Below are 11,531 nucleotides of genomic sequence, written 5' to 3'. Positions count from 1 at the left end.
AAAAAAAAAAAAAAAAATGAAAGTGACATTAAAGACACACTACTATATAGGAGAAAATTTTTCTACATTTTAAACTTTCTACATTTAGCTTGCTTTAGTTCTATCTCCATTAAAAAGAAATCTTGCAGCTTTGGCAATGTTAGTAATGCAACACATTCATTTTTGTAATATGTATTTAGAACATTTTTAGAAATTTTGAATGCCTGAAATACACTATTACATATGAAGTATTACACTTAGCTGGAGTTCCACTTGTGACATATAATTTGAGATAGTTAAAATGTCATTTTTATTTACTGGAATTTTAAAAGGATAAACTTAAATTAATTTTATTATTTTTTCTTAAATCAAGTTATATTATAGAAAAGTCGTTTAATGAGGAAATTATTAAAGTATTCTTCTAAAATGGATGGCAAGGAGTCCTGATCAAATATTAAATTTGAATGAAAGTTCATAATATATATTTGATGTGCATTTGCTTACCAGGAATAGTGCTTAATTTGGTAAATTCAGAGATGACTTCAGTATATTATCTAGGTGATCAAAGTAATGATATCATGGTCTTCCTATCATCCTAAATGGGGCACAACATTTACAATTAATCATAATCTCAATGAGCTGAACTAGTTTGTGAGACCAAGGCTCCCCTAATCATGAAGATAGGAAGACACATAGTTTCTGATTTCTATGCTACAAGATTGATAGCACACATCCAAGACTGATGGAGTGGGTCTTCTATGGGTTCTCTGCATGAATAACATGTTAAGTAAACTTTCAATTCATAAAAAAATGTGCTACTCTAGCAAGTAAAATCTATATTATCATTCAAATATCCTTAAAACACTGGAAAGGGTGCTGAAATTTAAAATATATCCTTTAAGTAACAAAATAAAAGAAGTTGACTTGATGAAGTCATACAATTTTCACATGGCTTTGATCAAGCATGACTTTGATTGGAACTGCTGGAATACTGTTACTTGGCACATATAATCTCAGAAAAAATGACCACAAATCATATATTCTTATGGGAGAAAAAAGAATATAAAAAACAAAGGCAAAGAGATTATTTGTTTCTTTGCTATATAAAACAGATAAGCTGCCTTTTCTGGAAATTAGATATAATTAAGAATTTGAAATTCTTTCAGCATACAGTAAGACTTAAAAGGCATAATTTGTCTCACTTTCCCTTTTGCCAGCATCTTTCGAAGCTTGAAATGCAAATTTTTTCCTAAGGTACTCTGTCGCTAGTTGTGGCCTAGAAGCAATTCTAATCTCTGAGATATAACAGCACATCACATCTGTAGAGACTTTGAAATGACTCCTTTCTCAGCTAAAGAAGAATGAACCTAGTCCCAATTTTCACACTTTATCCTGAATCTTAAGGTAAGCGCATTCTCTGAAGCCTGAGATATTCATGTTAATGTAATGAAAAACAAATGAAACTACTGACATTGTTGAACTGAAAAACTAATTTAAGGGTTTATCTTTGGTTGATTTTACTTTTCAATGAATATGAAATAATCATTATGAAAGTCACAATTGGATGTGATTTCTAAGTCACTTTGTTAACTTTTACCCTAAATTAATAAATAATATTTGCTAAACACTTTATATTTTGATAGTGATTTATAAAAGAAGTCAAAACGCAATATATGTATTCTTAAATAAATATAATTTATCTCTTTATGATTTTCTTTTATTCATTTCATTTTATAGAACATTGTGTTGTTCAATCATTACCATGGCCATTAAAAAGTAATTATAATTTTAAGACAGCTTTTCTAATGTACAAATATACATCCAACTTTATGTATATACTTGCAGCTTTATTAGAACTGAATTGCTGACAAATTCACACAGAAATGTTAGACATATGAATGTTAGTGAAATTACAATACTCTATCAGCTATGTTTTAAAATTTGAATTTAAGCTGCTTTGACATTGCCAGTCGGGCCCATTTTAAAGGCACAGCAAAATTATGAAGTTGTTTCACAAGCCAAATTTTGGGTAGTGAGTAAGCTCATCAGTACTAAATTTACTGGAATTACAATAGGCAACTTCTATTTGTCGAAGAACACTGTTCTTTTTCTGTGTATACGTTCATGAGGAATGCATATATTGACATTTTCCTGTCTTTATTAGAAGGAAGGTTAGACTCAAGATTCATTCAAGTAGTATAAAACTGAATTGTGGGGGTATGAATGATCAGATATTTAACATGTCTAAAATGAATAACTTTCTAAGACCTCAAAATTTAATCAGTTGTTTAAAATTTCTTTACTATTTTAAGAAAATGTTTAACTAGTCAAAATCGATTTCTCCTGCAACAAATTTTCTGAGGCTTTTATACTTAATGGTCTAATCAAGTGGATGTTGCCAAGAAACCCATAAGGAAAGGCTGAAGCTGGCTTTGAAGACTGACAAATGTTTAGGTCAAGCTGTAAAAGATTTGAGGGGAGAAGGAGAAGAATAGACTAATGAGAAGAAGAAGAAAGTCAAATCACATTGCCACCATTGCTACTTTGCAGTCCAACACTTCAAACAGAGAAACAGTGGTCACAGTTAAAGAAAAAACAAAGGGATAATTACGTGTTTACCTATTACGATAAGTCACTGCATTTTCATTGCTAGGCTTAGGAAAATTCTTGTGGAATTAAATGATAAAGCTTGAATTTTGAAGAAAACATTATTCATAGTAGGAAGGTTATAGTTTTGTGGGATTCCAAGGTAACAGAAGGAAAGCAGAGGCACCTATTAACACAGAGTAGTGATCATTACAATTTCAGGAATTTTGTTGCTGTTATTTTATGTCTTCTTTTGCCTGAAATTAAAAACAAAATGTAAAAAAAAAATTCTAACAATGAAATTGTTATAGAGTGAAAGGAATTCATGAGGATATACATTTGTCTTATTATATAGATCATGATTCAAAAGCAATAGTAGATATAAAGAAAAAAATGAAAGTTAGTACACAAGAGAATGGCGAAATGATGAGAGAATAAGAAACAGGACAGCTTTGCATTCAAGGAAATAATCAGGTTTTTCACAGGGAATGTTTCAAGACTTTTACTTCTCAATACTAATATACATATATTTCTGTTGGGACTAATTGAGTCCAGGCCTTCAACTGCTCTTCCCTGCTAGAGCCTTCTAATTGAAATTACTAGAAGCTGTGCCTAGCTTAGAGGATCAGAGGATGGGATTTTCACCTGTTGGACATTGACTGCAGGGTATTTAAGCCTCCATGGTGCTATTAAAGAAGGGCTTTTGGTACCAGAGATCGGAGATACGTGTGTTGGTCTGTCTCTGGGTGTGTTTTCTCAACCTCCAACCCCTTGCCCGAAGCTTGCTAACTGGGTTCTAGCGCATAGAGCGCAGATGGAGCCGCAGTGAGTGGCACGTTTCAATTTTCTTTTTTGTTTGTTTGTTTTTTTTTTCAAAAACATTTGCTTTGAAGGCCTGCCTCATGTCATACAGTTTTCCCCACATATTTTGTTATTTAGTTCTTGTATCAATTGTATATTTTAACTTTTTCTTCAATTGTGTTAGAGAAGGGGCTTGTCTAACTGTGTGTGTTAAGAAACTATCAGGAAAACATGCAAATCTTAATTTCTTGTGGTTCTGAAAATGGTCTAACAGAATGACAAAAGCTGTCTTATCATATGGGTGTAGTTTATTTAACAAATATGTGTAACAAATAAAATCCATATTAAAAGACTAAAATATAGTTTAGCAGCAGATCAAAGATTTAATCTCTACCTTTATCAGAAAGCTTCAGCAATAACAATAAAAACAACAAAAGAGAGACAATCAGACAGAATCAGAGAACTTTCTCCTATACATAATAAATTAAAAAATTATTTTATTAATAGGAATTGAAAGAAAATTTTCTTAAATGAATATACAAAACAAATATTTAAATATTTATGTGAGAGCCTCCACCAAACACTGTAGTTTATGTCATGGATTTGCTGTTATGGATAACAGCAAAACAGCATTGTTATAGTTACATATAAGCCCATTTCCAATATCTCTACACTTGATTTTTAAAAATATTACTCAGAGCTTGTAATAACAACAAGGAGAATTACATGAGGATTTTCCATTCTGGTTCAAAAATATTCAAAATCTTAATTCATAATGTGTTTTCTAAGCAAGAAAAAATTCTTAGGCAAGAATATTTCTTTTTTTTTTCTGTCCATTACAAATAGAAGCACAAGCAAATCTACCCATTTGAAAATCACTCATATTTACTTATTATTTCTGGGTAGGTAAAATTTTAATTCCTTTACTTAGGGACTGTGAAAAGGTATCTGAAGCACAAAGGAACAAACCTGGGCAATAGATTCATTCCTTAGAATCATACTGATCACCCAGGTCCATTATCTTAATGATGGGGTCATTCCTTAGCAACCATGTACCATCTGACTTACCCAGTGGGTTGCTTCAATTTTGACTCTTGTTCTGGTCGACTTAGAGGATATTAAAAAAAAAAAAAAAACACATGCTACATGACGAACTTAAAGAATTTGAATGGTTTTATTTACAACGTTGTTTCATATTCCTGAATATTGGCATCTACACGGGGGCAATTCAAAATGTGATTGTTTTTGCTGTTTTTTAAGTGTGAGCTGTTAATTGTTTTTGTTTTGTTTTATAGTACTGAGTGCAGATTAAACAAGAAAATTGATAGATAATAACAATGGCTAAGTTTTGTAACTCTCGCAGTCTGATTGGTTGTTTTAGAAGAGAAAAATGTGTGTGTGTGTGTGTGTGTGTGTGTGTGAGAGAGAGAGAGAGAGAGAGAGAGAGAGAGAGAGAGAGAGAGAGAGAGAGATTTTAGTTGAATTTAGGACTGATCTCTAACTAGCATATCTAACTATATCTCCTGTTTGAAAACATTAAACCACCTCTGACATCATTGACTTCAGGCTACAGTGCCAAAACATTACCTTTCTAAGAGTATTAATTCTGGTGCTAATTTATAAAAGAATCATTATACATGGCAAATCTTTGCCACATCCTAGCAATACTGTAGGCTTGTGTAGGATATTTATAATATTTCTGAAATAACAATCTTGTATTGTAAAAGCTGAAATAGATGGTGCTGTCAAAACAAGACCAGGAAGAGACAGCCACTGAAACAGTTTACCTGAGCTCGTGGGTGCCCACCAACTCCCGCTGGACAATGAAGTAACAAGCATAGGTCCAAACCAGTCTCTCTGAAAGTGAGTGACAGTTGTATGGCTGGGACAGACTGTGGGGCCACTAGCAGTGGCACCAGAACTTACCCTTATTGCTTATACTGACTTTTAGGAAACATGTTCTCTTTGAACGGATACCTTGCTCAGCCTAGATATAGTAGGGAGGGCCTTGGACCTTCCCCAAAACAATGAGCCTCACCCTTTCTGAGGAATGGATGATCGAGTGGGAGAATAGGTGGAGGAAATGGGAGGAGGGCAGGGAGAGGGAACTGGGATTGGTATGTAAAATGGAAAAAAAAAAAAAAGAACGTGCTTTCTTTTGTAAAGAAAAATAACCGGCGAAAAATTTATACGCTCTGAAAAAAAAATCCAAGATGACCGCAGTTAAGACTCTAAGGTAGAAGAGAGAGGGTGCCCAAACTGGCCTTGCCTTGTAGCTAGACTGATGAGTATCTTTACCATCACCATAGAACCTTTATCCAGCAACTGATGTTTCCATCAGAGGCAGAGACCTGCAGCCAGCACTGGATTGAGATCCCAAAGACCTGTCCTTCTCCCACTCTTCAACTGGACTTTTGGAGCTCAGCCAAGTACTCCACTGTGGGTCTCTGACTTTGTTTCCATCCGTTGCTAGATGAAGTTTCTAGGTTAGATTTAAGATTATTTTTCAATCTGACTACAGGGCAAGGCCGGTTCAGGCACATTCTCCTCTATTATGTAGAATCGGAGCTGGGCTCATCCTTGTTTCTAAGAGAGGATGAGAATATGAGAAGAGGTCAAGACCATGATGGGTACACCCACTGAAACAGTTTACCTGAGCTAATGGGAGTCCAGTCGTACAGGAAAGGAACCAGCACAGTTCCTAACTAGTTCCTCTGAAAGTGGGTGACAGTTGTATGGCTAGGGCAGATTGCCAGGCCACAGGATGTGGCACTGGGATTCATCCCTATTGCTTGTCCTGGCTTTTTTTGGAACCTAGCCTCCTTGGATGGATACCTTATTCAGTCTAGATATAGTAGGGAGGGCCTTTGTGCTTCCCCAAGCAATGTTCCTTACCCTCTCTGAGGAGTGGATGGAAGGTGGTGTGTAGGGGTGTACGTGGAGGGAATGGGAAGAGAGGAGGGGTGGAAATTGGGATTGGTATGCAAAATGAAAACTGATAGCTTGTTTTCTTTTAAGAAATAAAAAAATACTAAACTAAAGAATGAAAAAATGGGAGATATGTAATAGCAAAAACAGAGATTAATGATAGAGCAGAAATACATAATCTAAGTATGTGTTTTCCCCATTCCCTTATGAGGTTGTAACTCCTATTACAAACTTGCAAAATACGAGTGTGTTATTCATTTGGATATTTGTTGTGAAAGGGGTGAGTGTTGTTAAATGTTTGTGCTGAATCTAACTGAAGCATGAGAGTTAGTGTGGGCACATACAAAGGCTATAAGATGACCTGGGTGTCTTATGTTACTGTCTGTTTTCATTCTTTAATACTGGTCTTCTCATCGAATTAGAAATAAGTTGCTCAGACTAGGTTAATTTCTCACTAATTCGGCCTCTCTCTTTCTCTGAGCACAAAGATTACTAAATAATAAGACTGCAGGCAGACAAAGCTGCTTCAGTATTTTTCTAAAGGAGATAGTTTTATTAAACTGGGGTTTCCATGTTTACAGACCAAGAAGTCTTACACTTCTGAGCCATCTAACTGCCGTTAAAGGCTTATCTTTAAACCCACAGATAAGTGTTGCTCCCAGACCTCATCACAGAAGCTTCTAATTACAGCAAATGGAAACAATCAAAGCTGAAACTTCTCTGAATGAAAACGTCAATGTATCTAGACTAGTACACACTCAATAGCTATATCTACAACCCTGTTCCCACACCCAAAGCTCAAGGAACATCATGGAAAAAAGGGTCAGAAGTTAGTAACAACCAGAGGACTAAAAGGTCTTTTTTTTTTTTTTTAAAGCATCTCAAAGTTTAATTTTCATGTTAGATCCGAGTCCAGATTTCTGCTCCTTCCTCAGAAGTCCCTCCACCCTGCTTCAAACATCTCCCAGTGTGTGAGGTGTGCCTGCTACCCAGCCTTTTTCTTCCCTTGTCACTTTTCTTTTTAAAGGTAACTAAGAAGTCTTCTGTGAGATTTTTTGTCTCCTAGAAATGGTAGGAAAAATACATCCTTGTTACCTCAACCATTTGGCTGCCTAAATAACACATAAAGAGTAGAAATGCTGAAAGATATACTAACATTTAAGGATTAAAACTCATCCTACTGCCAAAGAAAGACAGCAACAAAAGTCTTCTGAAAAAGGATATATTAGATATTCCCGGGGATGAATCCCTTAATTGGTTATCCAATATGAACTGGTCAGCACTGAATTCACATACACTTAAGCAATATATATTAAAGTAAATCAAAAGTTGTATTTATATATTACAAGTGTTGAAATTTACATATGTAACAATTATAAAGAAAAAAAAGGGACCCACTATTTAGTATCATGAGAGGAAAAGAATGGGCGGAGAGAAAGAAAAGAGAAGTGGAAAACTATAATTATATTTTAAAATAATTTTTAAAAACTGTAATAAGAGATAAACAGAAATTCTCCATATGTAATAAATATAATGACAAAAGTTGAAGGAAAGCAGTGGTATATATTCTTCAACATTGATTTTCCTCTATATATTGACATTTTTCAGTAATGCTTTCTAGCTGCAACTCCATAAATAATCAACATGCTCTTGCGAAATGGCCTACCTGTAGATGGGCTAAATCTTGATAAATACCTAATTAATTAGCTAATATAGTCATCACCTACTCAGACATCTATGTGAGAACTGATTATGTGGCTGTCTGAATGCAAAAACTAGCATGACACAGAAAACAGCAGCAGAAACTCACCAATCCCTGTGATTACAAGTCAGTTGTGGAGAAAATCACAGAGTATACCGAACCACGACGTTCTTGAACATAGCCTGAACCTGTAGTGAATACATGAGTGGTCATAAAAGAATCAAGAGGCTATGGTGCTTGCATGCTTCTTCCAGGGTGTGTGATTGCAATGTTGGGATAATTCCATGAAAATGTTTGAAACTGAAGGCCAGTGAGATGCTTTCTATGTGTCAGGAATCCTGAGCACTTCAACTTAAAGAGCCTGTATAGTAGAAAGGGAGTCTATCACATAGAAGAAAGAGAGTCTATCTGTAACATTTTTGATGACTTCCACATCTACATTGTGACAAAACCACACACACACACACACACACACACACACACACACACAAAACGCACAATCCTTACCTACAAATAGAGACTTCACATAGGCCAAATGAGGAGCTTATTTCTACTGTTCCTTATTCACTAGAAGGAAATGATAGCAGAGGAAACTTGATGCTGTGTCACTTGAGCTCCTCTCAACTTTACTGTGAAAGACAGCACTCTGTGTTAACTATTCAAGAGTTATCTAGAAAATTCTGATTTTCCTTCTTTTATAAATATGGGACAACATTGATTATGTCATTCTGGGGAGCTCAGAAATCATGTAGATTTCTAAGGCATTTGGCTATTATTCTATAAATAGTTTTTTCCGCACATAGAAACATTACATATTTGTGTAACCCAGTATAATGGAGAAAACTTACAGTTCTTTGAACCATAAAGCAGTTAAGAGATAAAATACCAAAGAAAGAACCAAATCTCTTACTTATGTAGGGCATAGGTAATTTCAGCCTAGAACAATATCTCAACTGACACAGTAAAGAACAATGTAGAAGTCATATTGATGAGAAATGTGATTGTTTTGTGTAACAACCATATTTTTAAAAACTGAATAAGAGGTGCCACTAACTCTATGAGTAGAATGTCCTTCTGAACTTACATTTAGTGGTAATTTGCTGTGGAAATAATGCCCAAATTTAAAACTTTCTTTTCCTATACCAAATATTATTTCCTTTGTTTATATATACTTTACTACATTTCCAATTGTATCACATGATTGTTAATCAATTATTTGATATGACAAAATACCAAAGATTAGAACTTACAAATCAATATTTTTATTTTTTGCCATACCTTCGGAGATTTCAGTGACTGGTTGGAGGGTTCTGTCCTTCCGGGATCACAAGAAGTCAGTGGATCACAGTAGGAAACCATCACTGAGCAAAGGTATCAGGGCATCCAGGAAGGAGAAAAGAAGGAGAGGAGGCCGGTAATGGAAAGAAAGGACGGAAAGGGGAAACACAAGTGAGGGGAGAGAAGGGAGGAGTACTAGAGGAAAGGAGAGGAAGAAAGCAGAGGAGAGGGGAAGACCAACTAAACTTTTAAATGGTACAACCTCCTTTTAGAGCTGTCCTCAGTAATGCCATTTAATTGTGAATCCATGATTGGAACAGCACATTGACTATATTATATACTGTGATCTAATATACTTTCCAAAATTCTATTTCTAAAAACTTCCCAGTTGGATATAATCATCATTATGTGACAGTTAGACATTTATGTGGGGGAATTTAAATTCCCCAAAATAAAAAAAAATGTGATTATTATAAACCTGCCATTCCTATATGTATGTGCATAGGTATATACTTTATATATTTATATTAGTATAAATGTATATAGATCAAATTCAAAGTTTATTATATTTTCTCTTGCTATTGATTTAATCCACATTACTTTACTGTAAGGAGTGTTCCTATGTGTTTGGTTTCAAATCTTTAACATCATAGAACTTTGAATTTTAGTCAAAATTCGCTTCAGTGCTATATTTGCTATGTGAGAATAATTTATGGTTTTCAAAACTTCTAAAGAAAGAGTACAATGTCTCTCAGTGTGATTACTTTTTAATAAAGATTTGAAATACTTTTGGATTTTACTAGGAGAGAAAAACAATTTAAATATATTTTGGAGATGAGTATACTGACATTTCAAAGATTATATCTTAGAATGCTTTCCTTTGAAGTGTTTTTAAATGACATATTTATATATCACACTTAAAATTGTCTCTGAAATGAAATGATCCAGAATTCATTATTACTATGTGAACAATGCCAGTGTTTTCTTATCAAATGTCCCAAGAACCCAAAGTTTCACTCATTCACTGATGTTCCATTAATTATTTAAATCTGTTTCTCCTGGAAATGATCTCTTGTTCAATAAATTATTTTTGTATATTTTATACATTAAATTTCATTAATTCAATTAAATTTTCTGCTTTTATTCTACTCCAATACATATTCTTGCCTCAATCCCTATCACATTTAATACTTTAAAAATTATAATTACAAGTTATTATATGTTTATATATTCATGTATGTATTTATGCATTTATTTATATACATGCATGTGTATGCAACACACATACATATAAAATTTGAGTCCTTTTATGTGTAAGTGTGTGTGTATGTGTGTGTATTTATTACTGATCACTGGGTCATTATTAGAGGGCTCATTTCAGGAGGAGACTATTTTTATTATTATTTTATAGAATCCATTCATTGCCTAGAGCTCTTTATATATTCATATAACGTTTACACATTTGGTAAGTATTCCCAATCCATGATGGCACATGAAATTTTGTTATTATTACCAAGCATAGTTTAGTCAGCTATGGTGTTTATATTTCATATGCACATCTTTCCTGCCATTTCTACAAGATATTAGAGATCAGAGGTGTCATGATTCTCTAGCTCTTAAAATCTTTCTGACCCTTATTCTGTTATTTTCCCTGAGCTTTAGATTTCAAGAGTTGAATCACTGATGTATGAATTGTTGTTGGACATCCAAGCGTCAATTGTTCAATGGACTTGATGTATTTCAGGTATCTCCATTTACCAGTTTTTATAAGGATACACATTCTGAGAGAAATTAGAAATTATAGTTGTTTCAGGAAGTGGCAGTATTAAGTTCTCTTCTACTTCCAAACAAGCTACACTTGTCTAGTTTTATAGTAGTAACAGGAATGAATAAAGAACAGGCCATAAGTCTAATTAAATACCTAAGATAATATCACTTTCCAAAAATGAGGATATCTTGCCAGGCTTGTCACTGTCATTCAGGCCTCGGTAAAGACATACATATAAAAACCTATATGTCCCAGTTGTTCACAATTGTCTTCACTCATGTTGTTTCCATACTCCCCAGTCTAACTTTGAACATGAAGTTCTGAGTGTTCCTTCATCTTATTTTTTTTAATTGAGAAAAGGAAAAAAAAAAACAAGTTTCCGCCTCCTTCCAGCCTCCCATTTCCTTCCCCCTGCTCCCCACCCTTCTCCCCCTCCTCTCACCCTTCTCCCCCTCCCCCCACTCCGCTCCCCCTCCCTCTCCAGTCCAA

The sequence above is a fragment of the Microtus ochrogaster genome, unplaced genomic scaffold (assembly GCF_000317375.1).
Source record: "Microtus ochrogaster isolate Prairie Vole_2 unplaced genomic scaffold, MicOch1.0 UNK6, whole genome shotgun sequence".
NCBI lineage: Eukaryota > Metazoa > Chordata > Mammalia > Rodentia > Cricetidae > Microtus > Microtus ochrogaster.
This window is presented reverse-complemented; position numbering follows the sequence as displayed.